The 11,886-nt window shown below is 43.3% G+C and overlaps 1 long non-coding RNA gene across 2 annotated transcripts; it reads left to right on the forward strand.

Moving 5' to 3' along the window:
• Positions 1 to 1,020: 1,020 nt before the first annotated feature.
• On the forward strand, positions 1,021 to 8,446 carry LOC106974733 (uncharacterized). Of its 2 annotated transcripts, XR_001430193.3 has the most exons (4): positions 1,036 to 1,326; positions 4,722 to 4,847; positions 6,950 to 8,130; positions 8,199 to 8,446. It is a non-coding gene; the product is annotated as an uncharacterized LOC106974733 (long non-coding RNA). The 2 variants fall into 2 exon arrangements; XR_008293652.1 differs by having other exon boundaries at positions 1,021 to 1,326; positions 4,722 to 8,130.
• The last annotated feature ends 3,440 nt before the right edge of the window (positions 8,447 to 11,886 follow it).

Raw genomic sequence — 11,886 nt, forward strand, 5'->3', positions numbered from 1 at the left:
AAACTTTGCTGTTTTCTCTTTCTTCAGAACAGTCTCTCTGTCACAGGCTCGGTCCTTAATCCATCTGGACAGACATTTGGGAAAAAATCCCGAAAAAGAAAAGCTGCTGATTTCTGCTTACTTAAGAGAGATAGTTCCCTCGTTGGATTTTAAATTCTTCAGAGTTTACTCTTTAGATTCCATAGCTCGTTGATGCCTTTAAAACGTGAATTTTTACGTTTATCCCTTTATCCATGACTGTTATGGAAGGAAAATGGTCTTCCATGACCCTCAATCATATGGAATGGATGGTATGGAATTTGGACATTTTAAGATAGAAGTCACATCTTGGGCTCTCCTGCTTACACCTCCAACGGCTTCTCTTCACACTTGATATCCACACTCCTTACCATGGGCATGAGCACCATGACCTCATGACCCTGGGGGGTCTGTTCCTGATGACCATTCTGTATGGACTTAACATACTCCCGTGGCTGTCCTCCCGGCATGCTGGCTTCTCCCCTTTTCCTACTCTTCCTTATCTCAGGAAGTTATACTTGGTATTCTGTCTGCTTGGATTTCTCTTCTCCCTGATACTTTCATAGGCCTCTCCTTCTCATGCTTCAGGCCACAGCTCAAACGTCACCTCCTAAGAGAGGCTTTTCCTGAACACATTATCATGTATACCTCCCATTCCCCAGCTTCTCTGTTTTATTTCCTTTAAATTATTTATGATGCTCTGGAGTAATTTCATTGATTTGCACTTTCTTATTTATGTCCTAGCTTCTGTCAAGATAACATGTATTTTGTGAGGTAGTGGTCTAATCTGTCCTGCTCAGCATTGCATTCTTAGGCTCTAGAACAATACCTAACACACAGAAAGTGTGCAATAATGGTTGCTGAACAAATAAATGAAATTCCCAGGATACTTACAGGAGCTGTTAGTACACAGGGCTGTGGAAGGGCATATCCCAACTACACACACAAATATGCACAATCATGCAGAAGGCATCGTAGGTACTGATCTCAGAAGTGCTGGTGGAGGGGGCAGGGCAGCTCACTAATGTCTAAGCCTGAGTCCAAAGGTTCCCAGGAGAGCAGGAAGGACTTGGCACTGTGAGGGCACAGAGCATGCCAAAGAGGTGTCCTGGCTCGTGGTTCTTCTATTGTCTGGTGTCATAAAGATGAACAGGAACATTAACAGACTTGGAATGAAGGCCACAATGCTGAAGCACAAGGCCAGCAAAGCATTTTTCTTTGCTATGACTTTGTCTTCCAAACTATTTGCTTCCTGTGCCTGTGGAAGTGAAGACAGGTTGATATTTTCCTAAAAAGGGGTGAAACAGGGTAAGGAACCACAAGAGAGAAGCTGGAGACTATAATGGGGATTGGGGGTGGAGGGATTAGGTGGAGGAGAGGAGGAAGCAATGAAGCAGGGTGGGGCAGGGGGTCCAGGCAGGACCAGATGGAATGGGGTATGGAGGGGATCTTCAGGAGGAAGCAGAGTCAGCAGGGTGGTGAATGGGGTGGGAACAAGGCCCAGGGTAGCAAGGAGGGCGGGGTGCTGAATGGCTGGGGCTAGTATCTGGCAGGTGGGGTGCTGGGCAAGGGGTGCCGGGGTGTGGAAAGGGGGATGGGGTGGGGTTAGGGGTACTCCCCAGAGTGGGGGGACAATGGTTTATCCCCACCCACCAAGCAGGAGAACACTAGTATTCCCAGTGGGAAGAAGCAGAAGACAGAAAAACGGGAAAGCAGTGTATAGTCCTTTGCAGAGATGTTGAAGGCTGTCTTGTAGATGGGCTGCATCACAGTGACCTTGAACTCTGGGTCTCGGACATCAGTAGCTTGGACTCTAGCAGACAGAATGAGGTCTGCAGGGAAACCAAGAAGGGTCAGCAGATGCTGAGTAATGGGGGGGGGGGGCCATAGAAGAGACCACATCAGCAGGAGGGCCCTGGAAATATCCACCCCACAGTGACCAAGGCCACCATTGATGGAAACTGGACCCCGTGACACTCCCTGATCCCATATAATACCCTTGCTGACCCTATATACCACTCTCTGGGTAACTTAGAAACCCTGTGTGCTTCTTCTGTCTCCCTAGACCCACCCCTGCTCTCCAGTATGGCAGTACACCCTGTGCCTGTGCTGTCCAGTCAGATCAGCCAGGTACTAGCATATTACTGACAGTTCCCCTTCCAGTCTAAACAGTGCTCAGTTTAGATGTTATTAAATGGTCACTTTAGCCCAGTGATTCACAAATTTGAGCATACATACATCAGAGCTACCCGGAGGACTTACTAAAAACAGATCCCTGGGGCCTGTCCCCAGAGTTTCTGATTCTGTAGGTCTGGGGCAGGGCCCAAGAATGTGCATTTCTAACAGCTTCCCAGGTGAAGCTGCTGCAGCTGTGAGTGAGCCACGACACTCTGAGAACCACTGCTTGAGCTTACTGCTTACCCCCCATACCCCTACCCTCTCTGTCACTCCTGTAGCCGTCCATCTCTACCCGATATTCCCCATCCTAGAGCTCCATCCTGCTCTTGCTTCACTCCTCTCCCTGATCCTGATCCTCTCCCTGATCTCCAGAGCTCCCTGTGTCCTATAACCCATCCCTCTCCCTATACCCCACTCTATAAACTCTTCCCTCTCCCCATAACCCCTTCCGTCCCATAACCCATTCCTCTCCCTCTAATCCCCCACTCTATGAATGCTTCCTTCTCATAACTCCTCTCTGTCCCCTATAACCTCTTACTATAAATCCTGTCATACCCCCTCCCTGACCCTACAAGCCCTTCCATTTCTTCACATAAATCCTTCCTTGTCTCCCCCAAAGGCCCATCCTGAACACCTTGGTTCAATGAATGAAGTGGGCGGACCTCAAGCAAATAAATTCTGGACAGATTCTTTGATTCTCCATAAGTGCAGAGCACAGGATGTTATTTTTTGTAATGTGAAAATACTGGGAGCCTACAGTGTGCCAGGCATTGCTCTGTTCTTGAGGGACAAACAGCGACCAAGAGACAATGCCACGGCTTTCTGGGAGTTCGCAGTCCATGGGGGAGATGGGGAGAATGGAGAGTAAAAACCCAAACAAATAAACCAAATGATTTCAGAGAGGATCAATGTCTGTGGGGAATAACTAGGACATAGAGGGAGAGGTTACCCATTGTAAAGTCCAATGAACATTTTTTAATATTATGCTTAGATTTTTTGTTCTTTTTTTAAAGTTTATTTATTTATTTTGAGTGTGTATGTGTGCATACAAGTGCACGTGCATACACACACACACACACACACACACACACAAATGAGCTAGTGGGGGAGGGGCAGAGGGACAGGGAGAGAGAGAATGCTAAGCAGGCTCCACACTTAGGGCACAGCCGGACAGGGGGCTCCATCTCACAAACCATGAGATCATGAACCTGAGCCAAAATCAAGAGTCAGACACTTAACTGCTTAACCCACTGAGTCACCCAGGTGCCCCTGCATTCAATTTAGACATTGAACTCAATCTTTTAAAAACAAACCAGAGCCAGGGCACCTGGTGGCTCAGTCAGTTAAGCATCTGACTTAGGCTCAGGTCATGATCTCACAGCTCGTGGGTTCGAGCTCCACGTCCGGCTCTGTGTTGACTGCTCGGAGCCTGGAGCCCGCTTCGGATTCTGTGTCTGCCTCTCTCTCTGCCCCTCCCCAGCTCATGCTCTGTCTCTCTCTCAAAAATAAATAAACTTCAAAAAAAAAATAAAAACAAAAACAAACCAGAGCCTGTGTTCTCCCTGTTTAATACCTCTAATGGCTTCACTTCACACTTAAAATCCAGCCTTCTTCCTGTGACCTTGATGCTGTGACTTGCCTCCTGGCCTCCTCTGACCTCACTTTATAGTACTCCCATGGCTCACCCCAGCCCCACTAATCTTTCTATTCCAGGGACAAGGCAGGCTCCTTCCTACCTGAGTTTTTGCACTTAACTGCTCTGCTTAGCCCTCTCTTCCAGATGTTTCTGTGGCTCTCTCTTCTCACTTCAGGTCACAGCTCAAATATTAGGTCCCCAGTGAAGGCTTTCCTGAGCCACTCTGTCATAAGTCCCTCTTCCTGCGCACCCAATTTTGTCCTTTTTTTTTTTTTCTTTTTCATAATGTTGACCACCAACTAGAGTTGTGCTGTCCAGGACAGTAGCCACTAACCACATGTGGCAAATTTAATCTAAATACATTATAATTAAATAAAAAATTGAGTTCTTCAGTTGTACTAGCCACATTCCAGGTGCTTGGACAGTAAATACCATATTGGATAGAATGGCTCCATCGTTGCTGAAAGTTCTATTAGACAGTGCTGACCTCAGCTACCTTGCTGCTTTATGTTACTCTTTTCTGTGTCCCCTCAATATAAGTTTTATAGAAGCAAATACCTCATTTATCAGAATCAGCACCGAATCACCAAGGTCTAAAACAGTGCCTGGCACACTAAAGTGGTTGCCCAATAAATGTTCACTGAATATATGGATAAGCCCTATGGTACTCAGCAAAGCGGACACACAAAAGCATGTGAACACATGTGCATATGAGCAGAAAGCACAAGTCTTCTCAAACTTTATTGCTGTTAAAAAGTGCTAATGGAGGGGAGACTTCCTCCATTACAATAGGTTATTGATGTCCAAGTTCAAAGGCTCTAGGAGGTACAGTTCATGACTTTTTGAAGGAGGTGAGCTTTCAGTATGACCTCATATTTTCTGTTTCAAGACTGCAGCTACAATGGAGCAAATGATCATAATGGAGCCCACCAGGATGCTTGAGATGCTGAAGCCCAAGGCCAGTCTGGAATTTATCTGTGCCTTCCTCTGATATCCATGAAAGTTGGCTTCCCGGGTCTGTGGAGATGAAGGCAACCTGGTGGGAGTGTTTCAAGGGTGGAGTGAGATGGGGAGGGGCAACCCAGGGGAGAGGTGAGGAATGTAAATCCAGGAATGCTGGTGTGAGGGAGGTAAGGGCTGGTTCAGTCCCCCAGTGGAAAAAGGAAGAGGAGCAGAGAAGGGGTCCTGGGGAGGAGTAAGGGCAGCTATATAATGAAGAAGGAGGGAGTAAATTCTCCAGGAGGAGCATGAAGAGGTCCCTGGGGAGGAACAGGGGTGTGGGAAAGGACAGAGGAGGTATATCTGGGAACAATGTGAGTTGGTGGTAGCTAGATGGTGCCCACCTTGAGGGAGAACAAGAGACCTGGGATCGCCAACAGAATGAAGAAGAAGAAGAAGGCAATGATGGAGAGAAACAAATAATCCTTTTCTGGGGGATTCAAGGACGTCAGGATGACTGGCTGCATTGGAGTGACTTTGAACTCCAGGTTTGTGGGCTCAGTGACAGTAGCCATGGACCTTGGCCTGAGGAAGAAACGCTGAACGGGCAGAATCTGCAGACAGGAAATAGGTCCCAGATAGGGAACATCTGAATTCCCAGGAAATGAGGATCAGCTGAACTAACCCCTCTACCTAGAAAAGCACTGAAAATGGACACTGTCCTAAGCCAGAACCCACTACACCTGTATATTATTCCTGTATAATACCCTTGCTGGTTCTATGACACAATTCAATCTTCCTCTATCCTCTCATAATTCCTCTCTGTACCCCCCCCCATTACTCCCTCCATTTCTCCCTTCAGCTGCTTCACTTTCCTCTTCTAAACTCTCTTACCCCACTCCACCCACATACATTTCAACTCTCCACTCTTTTCCGATAACCCATCACAAACCTACTTAATGGCACTGGGACTTCCCTTGGCTTAGTTTCTGAGGCTCTCTGGGCAATTTGCATCATGGGGCGTGGCTTCTCTGTTGGCCACCACTTCATTATGATTAGTTGCTCTGGTATAGGCGTGTCTCAAGTGCTCAGACCCAGCTTCTGATTGGCTCAGTGTGTAAGGGGCATTGCTTAGCCCCTCTTCCTTTCTTCCTGCCCTCAATCGATTCAATGAACCCAATGAACCCTATGAACCTAATGACTGGGTTAAGTTACTTGCTCTTTTTGCTGTTGTGCCCAGTTTGAATTCTTCATTGGTTCAACAGAACCAAGGGTGTGGGTCTCACTTCTAGATTGAATCTAAGTGCAACAGGACATTTACTGATATTCCTACAAGGAGCTATAGTATGCTAGGCCCACACTGGACTCTGAGGACCATGTAGTGACTAATGCAGCCAAGATCACAGCTCTTCTGGAATCCACAGCCCATGGGGGAGAAGGAGGGGAAAAGTCCAAATAAATAAACAAAATGATTTAAGGGAAAACCAAGGGCTCTGGGGAATAACTAAAATGAGGAAGAGGGGCTCTGGAGAGCCACACAGGGCTGAGGGGTGGGGTTGAGTGGACAGGAAAGGCCTCTCTGAGAAGGAACATCTGAGCCGAGACCTGAAGTACAAGAGGAGCCATAATCAGAGGATTCAGAAGAAAGACTTCCAGGCATGGGGAACAGCAAACACAAAGGATCTGGGGTGGGAGGATGTTGGTGAGAACAGAAGCATTAAAGAGGGCAGTGTAGCTGGACTCAGTGATGGATCTAGATGCATAAACAGCATATATAGCTGCACAGATTCAAACACACACACACACACACACACACACACACACACACACACACAGTCTACAAGCCAGCAAGCCCTCCTCAGAATTTTTTCATTTTGAATGTTTTCAACATTCCCTTTCTATTAACAGCCCTGTGTGGTGCTGGAAGGGATCCAGAGCAAGTGGGTGAGGTGTTTGTGCTCATCCCCTTGAAGAGTTAGGCTGAATGGCTGAAGGATCTCTCTGCTGGCAGTTCCCTGCCTTGAAAGTTCTTTGGCTGGGTGTTTCTTGGCTTTGCCAGGCCATCAGAAAAAGATGTAAAAATGTAAGATGATGAAGGAAGCACTCATTATTCCACATATATTCAGCCAAGTGGCCCATACTGAAATTTATCATCTGTGACCCATTTGTTCTTTTTAGCCCCCCTGGTCTTTGGAGATGGAAAGGAGATGTGCCTTCATGATGTCTGCTCTGGGAGACCACTGGGGATGGGACCAAAGCCATGGCTGAGAGCTACAACCTTCTACATTCAGTCCATGAAGTCCTAGGATGGAAGAGATGCAGAGGGTGGGGACTTTAGGTGAGGCATGGGACAAGAGGGTGGCAAAGGGTCAGAGAGTGGCCAGCCTTGATAGAGAAAGCTAAGAGATGGGACCTCTAGGGGAAGAATCAGACCTGAAATAGTGATTTTTCCGAGTGTGGTTCCTTGACCAGCCGTGTCAACATCACCCAGAAATCTCTTAAAAATGCAAATCCTTGCCCACTCCCACACTTACAGAGTATAAAATCCTGGTGGTGCCCAGCAATCTGTGTTTTGATAGGCCCTCCAAGTAATTCTTATACAAACTAAAGACTGAGAACTCCCAGATGAGAAGAATGAATGAGAAAGAGTGGAAGTGCCCAGGCCCTTCTAGGAGCTTCACTCAGACCTCTGGCCTTTGTGTTTAGGATGTTCCTTTGTTCTGGAGGTATGGAAGCTCCCCAGCTGGGTCCTGCATGGGGTTTTATATCCATAAACAGTGGGGAAAACATAATAAAATAGTTTCACCTAGCCCAAAGAAAGACATTAAGTTTTCAAATCAAGTTGAAAGTACTTAGGAATCACTTATCGACATGACACATAAATCTAGTATATTGTCATCAAAATCCTCAATTCTAAGACATGACAGAATTTTACAAGCTGGCGAACTGAACAAACAAGGTTATTTATACGGAGAGGGAATTAAATAAACTATAGACAATTAAGAGAAAATACAGGGAATTTAATAACAGTAGACATTTAAAATGATTCGGAGGGGGAAAGAGGAATGTATATAGGCTGAGCAAGCTAGGGAAAATAATAAGTAGAAAAGGAAAGCAACATTTTATGCATAAACTATGATGGAACAAATAAAAGTAAGCAAATCAGTTACCATACGGAATATGAATTTCCTGAATTCCCCTAAAAGTTAGAGATTTTAGATTAACAAAATAAAAACACCAACATTTAGCTAGATGTTGCCTTTAGCAGTATACCACTTAAAGAAAACATTACCAACAACAGAAGATTGAGGACGAGGCTACAAAGAGCAATACAGGCACATAACACAAACAGGGCAGAAGTAGTAATATACACATCAAAGCAAAAAGCAGATAAAAGTGTCAAAGAAGGATGGGATAAAAACTAAAGTTTTCAATGTACAATGCACAAAAGAAGACGTGTCTGTCACAAATATTTATGTAGTGAACTCTAAATCAGCTACATTGTGAGAACAAAAGCAACAAACAGAAGAAATTTTAATAAAGCCACTAGAAATATAAGGACTTAAATATACCTCTTAGAAAATTTGAAAATGAAATAGAAACAGAATGTACAAATATGTATAGGATTTGAATAATTTAACTAGTAAGTACAATTAGAGAGTTATTTAGAAAGTTACACTCCAGGGGCGCCTGGGTGGCTCAGTCGGTTAAGCGGCCGACTTCGGCTCAGGTCATGATCTCGCAGTCTGTGAGTTCGAGCCCCGCGTTGGGCTCTGTGCTGACAGCTCAGAGCCTGGAGCCTGTTTCGGATTCTGTGTCTCCCTCTCTCTGACCTTCCCCTGTTCATGCTCTGTCTCTCACTGTCTCAAAAATAAATAAAATGTTAAAAAATTTTTAAAAAAAGTTACACTCTAAAGTAGTTACTGCACCTTCTTTAGTTATAGAAATATTTATAAAGAAATATTTATAAAATTCATCAAGAACCTGGCTACAAATAGAAATTAAAAAATGTAGAGTTCCTTAAACAATACCAAAAAATCGGAAGTAAACAAAAAGGAGACTTGGAAAAATTTCTGTTTGTAAACTAAGAGATAGTCTCATAAATTACAGCCATACCTCAGAGATATTGCAGGTTGGGTTCCAGACCACAACAATAGTCAATATCACAATAAAGCAAGTCAAATGAATTTTTTGGTTTTCCAGTGCATATGAAAGTTATGTTTATACTATCCTGTAGTCTATTAAGTGTGAAATACCATTGTATCTGAAAAAAATGATGTACATAACCTTAATTTTAAAATACTTTATTGCTTGGGGCACCTGGGTGGCGTAGTCGATTAAGCATCCAACTTTGGCTCAGGTCATGATCTCGCAGTTCGTGAGTTCAAGCCCCACGTCAGGCTCTGTGATGACAGCTCAGAGCCTGGAACCTGCTTCAGATTCTGTGTCTCCCTCTCTCTCTCTGCCTCTCCCCCACTCATGCTCTGTTTCTCTCTCTCAAAAATAAATAAACATTAAAAAAATTAAAAATAAACAAATTTTAGAACTGAAAAATGTAACGAACTGAAAAAATTTTTAAAAATAATTAGATGAACTCAATAGCCCATAGAGATGACGGAGGAAAGAATCAGTAAACATGAAGGCAGTTAAATAGAAATTATCCAATGTAAATAATAGAGAAGAAAATTAAGAAAAATTAACAGAATCTCAGAGGCCTGTAGGACAATATCAAAAAGCCATGTCATCACAGTTTCAGAAGGAAAGAAGAAAGAGTGCTGTAGAAAAAACCCATGAAACATGGACATGGAGAACTGGAACCCTCATTCATTGCTGGTGGGAATGAAAAATGGTACAGTGTTCTGTAAAAACAGACTGAAAATTTCTTATAAAATTAAACACACATTTATCCTATGACCCAGCAACCCTACTTATGGGTAATTACCCTAGATAAATGAAAACACGTTCACACAAAATTTTATGAGAATATTTATAAACACTCTATTCACAATCTCCAAAAATCGGAACAGTTCAAATGTCCCTCAATGAAGGTGCGGATGAACAAATCGCATAGACCAATACATTGGAATATTACTCAGAAATTAAATGGAACAAACTGGTGATACATTCAACAACTTGGATAAATCTTAAAGTCATTAGGCTGAGGGAAATAAGCCACTTTTAAAAGGTTATTTACTTAGAGTGATGTCCATGAAAATGACAGAGTAGGGAACTTCAAAATCCTATCCCTTCACAAAAGCAGTGATTAAACTAACAAAAACTGTCAAAATCAGCTTTATCAGAATCAGGGGCTTACAGCAACCAGGGAATGCTTAATCAAGGAAAAAACTCAGCAGTGTCAGTAAGAGAGCTTTATGGTGTTTTAACTTATCTTGGCACCATTTCCCACTCCCAGCCCAGTTGTAGCCTTGAAGACAACAGCTTATCTTCCCAGTACAAGTTCTCAGCACCTATACTTAGGTACTAGATACAAAATTAATTCTTAAAGAATCATGGTTGTTGCTTTGATCTGTCTGGTGGCCCCCTGAAAGATCAGCTCAAAAGGCTCGCCTTTATTTCCTCTTATTGAGAACAAACCCAGGGATGAGGCAGCTACTAGAGGTGGGGGAGGTCTCAAAGGCAAGTGAATTAGCTGTTGCCACCTAGGTGAGAGGGTTAACAGTTGGATAACAAATAACAGACAAACCAAAGAGCTGTGTAAGAAAAGCTGGGAAAAGAGATGCTTGGGAAACAGTGTAGAAAAGTTCCCACACATTCCTGGGAGTCTAGAAGTCCATGTGTTTGTCCAGGGGTGGGTGCATGCTCGGAGAAGACCTGAGAAGACCCTCAGCTCTCACCTCTGGCTGAACTTTAGGCCTGTACAAGCAGTAAGTGATAGTGAAGGCAGAGTTGTAAACTACCTGCCTGAGTGTTGAGGGCATTCGCCAAAAGTGAGTGAAGAATATTTGAAGAAATAATGGCCAAAAACTTCCCTAGTTTATTAAATATGCAAATCTACACATCCAAGAAGCTAAATAAACTTCACATAGAATAAACTCAGAGAGATCCACCCCTTAAACTATAGAGAACAAACTGATGGTTATCACAAGGGGAGTGGAGGGGAGGGATGGGTTAAATAGGTGATGGGGAGTGCACTTGTTATGATGAACACATAATGTTCATGTTGTATGGTGTTATATGGAAATGTTGTATGAAAGTGTTGAATCACTATATTGTATACCTGAAACGAATATTATTCTGTATGTTAACTAACTGGAACTTAAATAAAAACTTAAAAAAACAGAGAGAGATCCACCTTGGTAAAAACCATAATAGGGGGGCCTAGGTGGTTCAGTTGGTTAAGCCACCAACACTTGACTTTGGCTCAGGTCATTCTCTCTCTGCCCCTACCCCACTCATGTGTGCACTGTCTCTCTCAAAATAAATAAATAAACATTTAAAACAAAACAAAATACCATAATCAAACAATCAAAAAAACAAAGAATCCTGAAAGTAGCAAAAGATGTGATTCATCACATACAAGGGATCCTCAATAGGATTACAGCTGATTTCCCATCAGAAACCATGGATGCTTAGAAACACTGGTTGATATATTCAAAGTGCTGAAAGAAAAAAAAATCAACCAAGAATTCTCTATATGGTGAAATATATTTTACATAAATATATATAAAACTATATATTCCACAAAATGGAGAGATTAAGACACCTTTTTTTAAAAAAGTTAGTTAGTTTATTGATTGATTGATTGATTGATTGATCGATTTTGAGAGAGAGAGAGCAGAGGATGGTCAGAGAGAGAGGAAGAGAGGGAGAGAGAGACTCCCAAGCAGACTCTGCACTGTTTGGCTCTGGCCCAACGCAGGGCTTAAACCTATGAACCATGAGATCATGACTCGAGCCAAAACCAAGAGTCAGACGCTTAACCAACTGAGCCATCCAGGTGCCCAAGACACTTTTAAATAAACAAAAACAGAGGGTTGGTTGCTAGTAAACCTGTCTTACAAGAAATGCTAAAAGAAGTCCTTCAGGCTGAAATGAAAGGACACTGGGCAATAATTTGAATCCACAGAAAGAAATAAAGAATACTTGTAAAAGTA

This window comes from Acinonyx jubatus, chromosome E2, assembly GCF_027475565.1.
Source record: "Acinonyx jubatus isolate Ajub_Pintada_27869175 chromosome E2, VMU_Ajub_asm_v1.0, whole genome shotgun sequence".
NCBI classification, from domain to species: Eukaryota; Metazoa; Chordata; class Mammalia; order Carnivora; family Felidae; genus Acinonyx; species Acinonyx jubatus.